The following is an 11,010-nucleotide window of genomic DNA, read 5'->3' as shown; positions in this document are numbered from 1 at the left end:
GAAGGACATCCATGGACAGCCTATTTCAGCTGGGCCAAAAAACGGCCGAAGGGGCCCCCGACCCCAGGGCCCACAAATATATGGGGCAGTGGAGAATGTCACACCCGAACCCGAGACATGGCCATCTCTGCGCCATCCCATGAGACGCGGAGAGCCACTACAGGTGCCGCGGGATTGGACCTCTGTTCCACCTCCAGACTCGTATTAACACCTAAGATGGGAGTCCAATTGGTGGAAACTGAGTTCAAAGGGCCTTTACCACCTGGCACTGTAGGTTTGCTAATTGGACGTGCATCCTCTATCTTACAAGGTCTTCATGTCTTTCCCGGAGTCATTAGCCCTGATACTGTAGGGGCAGTAAAGGTTATGGTGGAGGCTCCAAAGGGCATTGTGTCTATCTCCCCAGGGGATCGGATTGCTCAATTACTAATTTTGCCTAGCTTACATAATCACTTCCCTGCTGGTACCACTGGAGGGGATTGTGCCTATTTGTCACTAGATATGAGCAATCGCCCCACTTTGGAATTAAGCATAGAAGGTAAATCTATTGTGGGATTGCTGGATACAGGAGCAGACCGTAGTATCATAGCCCTTAAGGACTGGTCTAAGGGATGGCCAATGCAGACTTCTGATCAATCCCTGAGAGGACTTGGATATGCCCAAGCCCCTCAAATCAGCTGTAGACATCTATCTTGGAAGGACCCAGAAGGACACAATGGCACCTTTCAGCCTTATGTACTTGATTTACCTATCTCTTTATGGGGCCGTGATCTGATGACAGACATGGGGTTCACTCTTAGTAATGACTATTCCCCAGTGTCTCAACAGATTATGCAAAATATGGGGTATAGGCCAGGTCTAGGACTAGGTAAACACCTACAGGGGCGTAGACATCCTGTGCAAGGTCATCAAAAGCTTAACAGATTTGGTCTGGGTTTTTCCTAGGGGCCACTGTGGCTCAAATACCCATAACATGGCTCACCGAGGAGCCTGTTTGGGTGCCTCAGTGGCCTCTTCCCTCGGTTAAATTGGCAGCAGCCCATGATCTAGTCAAAGAACAACTTGACTTGGGTCACATCCAACCTTCTACTTCTCCATGGAATACTCCCATATTTGTTATTAAGAAAAAATCAGGAAAGTGGCGCCTACTGCATGATTTACGAGCAGTTAATGCTCAAATGCAACTTATGGGGCCCATTCAAAGAGGGCTGCCTTTGCTATCCTCTGTTCCTCAGGGCTGGCATATTATTGCTATTGACATTAAAGACTGTTTCTTTTCTATTCCTTTGCATCCTAAAGACTCACAGCGTTTTGCCTTCACCCTTCCCTCGTGTAACCACGAGGAACCAGATCTAAGGTTTGAGTGGGTAGTGTTGCCGCAGGGAATGGCTAATAGTCCCACGATGTGCCAGATGTATGTGGGGAAGGCACTCGCACCTCTCAGACATAAGTATTCCTCCATCAAGATCATTCATTATATGGATGATGTGTTATTGGCAGCTAAGTTAGAGCAGACAGTTAATGAGGCCTATAAAGAATTAGTAAAGCTGTTAGCTCAATATGGGCTACATATTGCACCTGAAAAGGTTCAAACGGGAAACTCTATTGAGTATTTGGGAGCGATAATTGGGCATGACAAATTGAAACCACAAAAAATCACCATAAGGACTCAAGATCTCCAAACTTTAAATGATTTTCAAAAACTGCTGGGAGATATTAATTGGATAAGGGGATATTTACACATTCCTAATAGTGTGCTCCAGCCTTTGTATGCTACCCTTAAGGGTGATCCAGATCTTGCTTCTCCTCGTAGCCTCACCAAAGAGGCTAGAGCGGCCCTTATAACAGTAGAAGATGCTATACAACATGCTACTTTATACAGGCTCCAGAGTAATAAACCTTTCCAGTTATGTGTGCTTGCCACTATGCGGCAGCCTACTGGAGTACTGTGGCAAGATGGGCCTTTACTATGGATCCACCCACATATATCCCCAGGAAAATCCTTAGAATACTATCCTGATGCTGTTGCAGCGTTAGCACTTAAAGGGATTCAACAAAGCATTCAATTTTTCGGACAATCACCTTCTTCTCTTATTATACCCTATACTAAAGCTCAACTTAATGTTTTGTGTGCTACTCTAGACAACTGGGCTATTCTATGTTGCTCGTTTCAAGGGGATATTGATAATCATTACCCTTCCCATCCATTACTCCATTTTGTTAAAGAACATCCCATCATTTTCCCTAAGGTAACTTCACCCAATCCAATTCCGGGGGCTGTTAATATTTTTACTGATGGTTCCAAGTCTGGAATGGGAGCTTATGTAATTAATGATTCTCCCCCTGTTCAGCATCAATTTGCTCCTGGAAATCCACAATGGGTGGAACTGCAAATTGTTATTGAGGTTTTTAAACAGTGTTCTTTTCCTTTTAATCTTATTTCGGACTCCATCTATGTGGTACAAGCACTAAAAGTCCTGGAGGCCGTGGGAGCTATTAGTAATGTCCATAATGTATCTGCTTACTTTAATCAGCTTCAACAGCTTATCTGTAGCCGCACTGCTCCTTTTTATCCAATGCACATCCGGGCTCATACCTCTCTTCCTGGTCCGTTATCACAGGGTAATGCCTGTGCGGACTCAGCCACTAGAGGTCAGTTGATATGCTTGGCTTCCTCCTTAGAGGGGGCTAAATTATTTCACCAGAATTTCCATGTTAATGCTTTAACGCTGCGCAGGCGTTTTTCCATTTCAAGAGCGGATGCTCGTCAGATAGTATTACAATGTCCCCATTGTGTCACATTTCTTCATCCCCCTACTTATGGAGTGAATCCACGGGGATTGAAGCCATTGGTTGTCTGGCAAATGGATGTGACACACATACCTGACTTTGGTAACCTCAAGTATGTACATGTTTCTGTTGATACGTGCTCTGGAGTTATTCATGCTTCTGCTTTATCGGGAGAAAAGGCACGTAATGTTATCACTCATTGCCTAGAAGCATGGGCAGCATGGGGTGCTCCTGCATCCCTTAAGACTGATAATGGACCTGCTTATACTGGAAGACAATTTACATCCTTTTGTTCTACCATGGGAGTGCAACTTACTCATGGTCTGCCTTACAATCCTCAAGGACAAGGCATTGTTGAGCGTGCTCATCGCACCTTAAAGGAAACTTTACAAAAACAAAAAGGGGGAATAGGAGCTGAACACACTCCTAAAGAACGCCTATCCTTGGCTCTCTTTACCATTAATTTTTTGAATTTGGATATTCATGGTCGCTCTGCGGCCGATAGACATGTGTCTCCTCAGCCTTCTGTAATTGGCTATGTTAAGTGGAAGGATGTTCTTACGGGCCAATGGAACGGCCCCGACCCCGTGCTGACATGGGCACGAGGATCTGTATGTGTTTTTCCCCAGGATCGCACGGAACCGTTGTGGGTCCCTGAACGCCTGACAAGAAGAGTCTTGACATCAACCGACCAGCAACAAGAGATACCACAGCAATCCCGTGATGAGGATCTTCACTCTGCTACGTGCTCTGGTTCTGGTGCTGGTGCCGATGGCACAGACGACACCAATGCAGTGGTGGGCAGTGGCACGGGCTTGGCCAATGCCGATGCCGGTTCATAGTAATTCTAGTGTCCTCCCCACTCTTTTCTCTACCTCATGTGAGATGTCTGCTCCCTGTGCCTCTCCTAGAGGGGACATGGAGAGCATTTTTAATCAATCTCAAGTTAATCTCACAGGAGTGTTTTGTTTCAGCCTTGGAAACGCTAATTGCATCAGCCTTAAGACCAAAAATTTGACTAACTGGGAGGACCCATTGCGGTCCAGTCAGGTCTCAGGGAACATTATCAGTGCCGTACTGAGCCAAGTAGTTTCAGGGAAGCAATCAGGTTCAGGGACCCCCGCAAATAGCTCTGCTTTAAACATAACTACCTTGGCTATTATCTCCAAGGTACTAATCCCAGTGCCTCCTTCTTCTAATAGTACTTACAATGCCACTCATTTCAAGGCCTCCCCTTACTGTACTCCTAATCTTGGTTTCCCCCCAACATTTACGCCTTGTCAGGATCATTCTTGGGAGAAACATCAAGTTGCTAAAGGTTTCTCCTTTTCCCCCTCTCTTAAGAGGTATGTTTATAACTTTAACAACAGTGCCAACTCCTCTACAGGAGTAGGTTGGTCCTGGTTTCAATGGCTGATTTCCAATGAGAAGGGGGCTTCAGCTGATATTTCTGCATTGGCTCAATTGCTGGGAGTCAAAAGCTGGCTGGCTAATGTTTCTGGCACTGTTAAGGAGAATGAACGAGGTAATAGACTTACATCTGTTTCATTCAACTCTTTGCTATATAATGCCACATTGCCCCCTGCAATGGTCTGCGTCCAATCCCCGTTCTTGCTCCTTTTGGCTAATGACACCTCGTCGGGGATGCTGGATTGTTCTAGTATTACCTGTCTCTTATCTGAGTGTTGGAATGGTTCTTGGACTGTAGCAGTGGTTATGAAAATTCCAACTTTTGTCCCAATCCCAGTCACTGCGGACCCAGATAAATTCCCCATTGTTGAACTACTTAGAGTCCGCAGGGATTTTGGAATTACGGCAGCTATAGTGACAGCTGTGGCAGTGTCTGCTGCTGCAGCGGTTACGGCCGGAGTGGCCATGGCCAGTCAAGTACAAACTGCTGCCACCATTAATCAAGTTGTTCAACAAACTTCCACCATACTTGAATCCCAAAATACAATTAATCAACATATTTTGTCAGGGATTTTAGCTGCCAACCAAAGAATAGATTTACTCCAAGCTCAGGTAGAAGAATTGGCTGACTTGGTGCTTTTGGGTTGTGTTGACCAACGTGCACATTTATGCATAACCTCTGTCAGATTTAATGATTCCAGGAATGCCTCCCGCATCATTGGCGAATATTTGGCCGGAAATTGGTCCATGGCAGCGGAAGACATGATCCAGTCTCAACTAACCCAGATAGCTGTCTTGAACAGTACCCGTGTCGATCCCGTGACTTTGGGTCAATTCACCGATTGGATATCTTCTGCTTTTTCCTTCTTCAAAGAGTGGGTGGGGGTAGGCATTTTTGGTGCAATGTGTTGCTTCGGTATGTTCCTCTGTTTGTGGTTTCTCTGTCGCCTTAAGGCCCGTAGTGCTCATGATAAGGCTATGATCATACAAGCTCTTGCAGCTTTAGAAAATGGCAACTCGCCTCAAGTCTGGCTTGCGCATCTTAAACAGTAAACCTTTGTCATGGTCGTTGCACCCCAAGTTATTATAACATTGCACTGGGATCGACATGACCTTCCTTGCTATTCTCTTAGTGTTGGAAAGCCCTTGCACTCTGCCGGTCTTACTGCCATTGCACGCAGATGGGTTTCCACACTAGTGCTTTTCTATCGTCTTAAAGTCCGTGCCTTTCTTTCAGGGTGCTGTCAACTTGTTTGTCGTTATAAACAGCCACAGTTCAGCCTCAGTTATCCCCCTTCGTCCACCATCGCCACGATACAGGATGCGAGGCAAAGCACTGCACTTGAGTGATCCTTGACGTGGACCTCAAGGAGAGCATGTCCTATTGCATGCGGGTTAGACGCGTCCACTCCCCGCCCCACGAAAAAAGGCGTCGGCTGATATGGTCTCGGATCTGGGGAAGGGCCCTCCTTAAGACTGAGCCATACTATGCAGCCACTTCTGCACAGTGGGATAGGACCTCTACTCTCGCCTGTATTGTTTTAAGAAAACAGAAAGGGGGAACTGTGGTGAGCCGCTTCTGCCGTTTATGCAAATTATGGTCGCCATTACAAGATGGCGCTGGCTCCGCTGTGGTCTGTGACAAACAACTCCTTATTTGGGAGAGTTGGCGCATGACTTTTCATCACCCTATGAGAAAGCTCCACGTGGCTGCTTTGCATTGGGGCTTGAGATGCTTTATTAAGGCTGGGAGGGGCATCCGAGGGAGAGAAGAAGAACTATCAAGGGCCTGAAATAAACTGCTGAAAGAAGATTCCTGAGTGTTGCGTCTTCCTTGCGGGCAAGGGGGCGCGACAACAGACCAGTGGAACAGAACTGAGTTCCAGAACCAAGCCCACATGGACAGCCAAGTGGCTCCCAAAAAAGGTGCCAAGGACACTGGAGAGAACACAGCCTTATTTTTGAGTAGCTGGTGGCTTATTTCTAGGAAACAGTTTCTTTCTTCATGTTGACATTTTTTCCCTAAAACCATTTGAAGCACTTAGAGGACTTTTGGGGTCATTCCTCGAGGCTGACTGAGGAGTAGGTGGAATCACCTCTTTTTGTTTTACTCCAAAGTGTCCATTGGGAGATTTTGATCTCCAAGGATGAAATTCCTGCCTGTGAAGTCTGGAATCAGGCAGGTGCTGGTGATAGAACAGTCCACATTTTGAGCTAAAGGTCTGTGACGTCATCAGATCTACTCTGCCAAGGAAATCAGGGTCTAATCAGGGTCACCTCCTTAGAGCCCACTGAGGGCTGCCTGCAGCAGACCAGGAGAGTGCAGGGCGGCTGGTCCCACTCCCCGTGGCTCTGGAGCACCATGATATCCTAGGAGCACAGCTTGGAGGGCTACAGGAACAGTGGCCTCATCCTCCATCTAGAGCCCAGAGGTCTACATAACACCTGAGCTCACCTGCACATCTTTGGATCCAGAGAAGTGCCTTGTCTGCATCTTTGTACTTGAAGGGGTACCTGGGAAGACTCTGTGACTTCTGCTGGAACCTGCATGTCCTTCAGTCACCAGGACTGAGGCCACTGCTCAGGTGCAGGTGAGTCTGGCCCATCTCCAGGGGATGCAGATGGGGAGGAGGGCTGAGCCAGCACAGTCTGGGGAGGGACCTGCAGACAGACACTCAGGGGTGATGGGCTAGCACAGGCTTGTAGGGGTTGGGGACTTGCAGACAGACACTCAGGGGTGATGGGCCAGCACAGGCTGGGGAGGGACCTGCAGACCTCAGGGGTACTGGACCAGCACAGGCTGGGGAGGAACCTGCAGACAGACACTCAGGGGTGATGAGCTAGCACAGGCCGGGGAGGGACCTGCAGACCTCAGCCAAAGTTCCCCAGCCAGAGAGTGAACAAGCAGGGAATGTGCTGGTAATTTCTTAGATCACCATTGGCGGCTTCTTTCTGTTTAGGAGTTCTTCCTTTAGTGTGTCTTTCCTCACAGTTTTCCTATGAAGAATCATACCACTATTGAAGGAGTGAAATTACACTTAATATTCTGCTTGGAAATCTCAGCTGAATCTCCAAGTTTGCTTCTTGGCAGGCTTTATTTCAGACCTTGTTCATCTAATTCAAACTTCAGCATTCAAAATGAGTGACTCCTACACGCATCCAGTCACTGACCACAGACCCTGCACTGGGGACTCTAGAGACCCAAATCCTCCACCCAAAAATCTTGAATAAGACCATCTTTGTGGGCCTCTGACCTTGCTCAGAAAGGGCCTTGTGCTAGGTTTATTGCTATTGTTGCCATCTTAAATTTTTTTTCTTTGCAATACTGATGATTGAACTCAGGGCCTCACATGTGCTAGGCCAGCCTGTACTACTGAGCTGCATCCCCAGCCCAACTATCTTAAAACTTAATATTTTACTTCTTGAACATGTTTTTTTAAAAATCAATCAATTAATTTTACAATAGAATGCATTTTTACATATAGTACACAAATGGAGCACAATTTCTCATTCCTATGGCTGTGCATGGTTCAGAGTCACTCCAGTAGTGTAATCATCCATGTATATGGGGTAATAATGTCTGTCTCTTTCTACCATCCTTCCCATCCCCACAGCCCCAACCCTCCTTACACTCCCCTGTACACAAATCAAAGTTCCTTTATTCTTCCCTATCCCCCTGCCGCACTATGGATCATCATCTGCTTATCAGAGAAAACATCCGGCCTTTGGTTTTTTTGGGATTGGCTTACTTCACTTAGCATAATGTCCTCTAGCTCCATCCATTTATCTGAAAATGCCATAATTTCATTCTTCTTTTTTTTATTGGTTGTTCAAAACATTACAAAGCTCTTGACATATCATATTTCATACATTTGATTCTACTTTAAGGCAGAGTTGACTTTTCTTGCTTCCCAATTTGCATACAGCATTCGCTTTGCCCCTGAGCAGGGCATTCAGGTGGACCCACAGGGGTGGGGTTTCAGCAAGACTCAAGGCCAAGAGGAGAGTGTAAGCATCTGGACTTAGAGTGGGCTGAGTCATGAGATCCACTCTCACTCCCACCTAACTTGCTCTGGACCCAGGAACAAGCAGGTGGGAAAGAAGCAGCACCTAGGAATCCTACGGTGCTTCTCACCTCATTTTCTGCCTTAGCAACTCTCTCCTGAAAGTGAGGATGTGGGTGGAGGGAGAAGGATGCTGCTAGTGGGAAAGGTGGCCTCTGCTTTTAGCCCAACTTGCCAGCAACCTTCAGATGGGAGCTTCAGCAGCATATGTAAATACCGAGAAGTGAAATAAAAACAAATGAAGTTAGTTTTGTGCAGTTTCCGCGTATGCATTTACAGATGTGAACTGTGAGTTGTGTGACTTGTTGGATCAGCATAAAGATTTGCACTTAAAATGGTGCTGCCCACTTTTCAGATAAATGGTGAGATCCACAGTAATAATTTAAACTTACCATTTTCTCATAGCAACATTGAATGGCCAACTCATTCAAAGGTCAGAGCAGACAGACAGATGCCGAGAAGAATGAAAGCCACATGAATCAGTGCCTCTGCTATCCAGCTAGGCCCACTGTGCCCCTTGTGCAGATGCCAGTCACTGCAAAGATGAACTTGGCAGAATTTGGGGTCTATTCACGAAGCAGCCCATGAGGGAGGCAGGAGCAAGCCTAGTGTCCACTCCCCAAGGACAGAGTTTATGGATCCTTGTGCAATAGAGTGGCAGGTAGTCTAAGGCTTGGGAAAGGTGACTAGAGGCCAGGGAAAGAGGAGCCACTGGTGGTCACGAGGAGCCAAACATCTCAGTTCTTCATAGGACACATGTTTCAAAAAATGGCAGCCTTAGCCTGGTGAGGCAGAGGCTTGCCCTCCAATGTCAAAGACATCAGGTGTTGGAAGCTCAACAGGCCCAAGGTCAGTGGTTTCCACTGGTTTTAGACAGACACGAGTGGCTTCCAGCTTAGGCCACTGTGACCAATATCACCCACATGCCCATGCATCCTCTACAACAAAGCTAGGGGGCTCTTAGCTTCCTGACCTCTGGAAATGGTGTGTCCAAGTCAGCTGAAGCAAGGGGAGGGGGCAGCCTAGAGGGCACACTCAGGCTCACCTGGAACTCAGCTCACTTCTGCATTATGGAAGAGGACCCCCAATCTGGGACCTCACAAATCTCAGCCCTAGGCCAGTAATAAGATAAAACATGGACGGCATGAATGTTAACAGAACATGGTCAGCTAAAATTCACATATAGGAATGCTCTAGAGAGCCCCAAAGTGCCCTCCCTGGTCCCTCGCTTCACTGTCACAGTGGCCCTGTGGCAAATATCTATTGTAAGGGCTTCAATGGCAGGCTTCCTTTTGCCCAGGCAGATATGTCCCCGTCATGTGGATGGGGGATTTGAGGGAGCTCATTGGCCACATCACTCAGAGGCAGATGCAATCCAGCAACTTCCCCTGGAGTGCTGCTGTGCACCTGCCCACGGGCACTCAGTCTTGTTCTGCAAGCTGTGGTTGGGCTGTGCAACTTCTCCTGCCCAGCTAGTTGACTTCCTGTGCAGCAGCTGCAGCAATGTTCAAAGTATCAGAAATGTGTGACAGAGGGCAGATGACATTGCACCACCTCTTACATGAAATAGTGAAGTCGTGTTCCACTTTAGTTTGTGATGGGTAAGAGAAATACTGAGAAAGTGATAAGCTTTAAGACTTCCGGTCACAGAGCTCACCCTAGCACTGAGCTCAGGAATCGTGGCCCCACGCAGCACCCTGCTCTTTCAGGTGGGGTTTTGCGTTCTTGGAAAGCACGGAGTGTGGTCATGGGGTAGATTTGTGTGGGAGCTGGGAGGACCCCAGGAGCCATAGGAGGAAATGTGGCATTTCAAATGGGCCTCCAAGTGTGCGCCAGATGGGGAGTGCCAAAAGTCAGGGCATGCAAGTAGCCAAGGGCGGAGTGGAAAGAGCCCAGGGAAGAGCACACTCCATGCAGTATCCAGTTCCCCACGGGTTAGCGTGCTGTGAAGTGTGCGTGCACTGAGGAGCCCTTTACATGGAAATAAGATTGTTACACGCTCCTTGACATGTAGAGTATGCTGCTTACATTTCATATGTTAAAATTCCATAAAGTGCCACTAAGTCTTGCCCAGAAATCTGAGAATGGGGATTTTGTTGAGACGTCATTTACAGGATCATGCACAATCTAACTATAAAAGTAGGCCTTTTTTTTCAGGAAAGAAAAAAGAAACCTCAAATGTGAAAATAATTTTCCTCATTTAAGATCCATTTTTTAATTCAAATTCCCCTTGGAAGATGATCAGCCCATTATCATTCAATACCATGCGGTGAAATTTAATGTAACCTAAGTGCTGCCCACTTATCTACCTGCTCATTTTCATTTTTGGATCATGTTTGGTCAGCGGCTCTCCACTCCTGCCCATCAGGGTCAGCCCCACCCTTGCCTCCTGGCTGCTGCCCGCACTGGCCACACCTCCACTTCCTGCAGGGCATTGCTCTGGCCACACACATCCTTGTAAAACATTATTGTCACAAACTTAAGCAACTTCATATTTCATGACATCTAGCTGTGCTCTTCATTTTCTTGTTGAGATTTAATATAAAATGGCTTTAGATGATAGATTATATTGAATACATATCCAATAGGAAATGTGATACTATACTACATGTATTTTAGTAGTAACATGTTTTTATTGACTTTCTGATAAACACATTTTTACCTTTAAAATAACTTTTATTGTGTGCACTTAGGATACACAGCATAGTTTTGTGGGATACACACAGACTGAGAAAAGGCCACCGTC

Source organism: Marmota marmota, unplaced genomic scaffold, assembly GCF_001458135.2.
Source record: "Marmota marmota marmota unplaced genomic scaffold, marMar, whole genome shotgun sequence".
Lineage (NCBI taxonomy): Eukaryota > Metazoa > Chordata > Mammalia > Rodentia > Sciuridae > Marmota > Marmota marmota.
Note: the sequence above shows the minus strand (reverse complement) of the source record.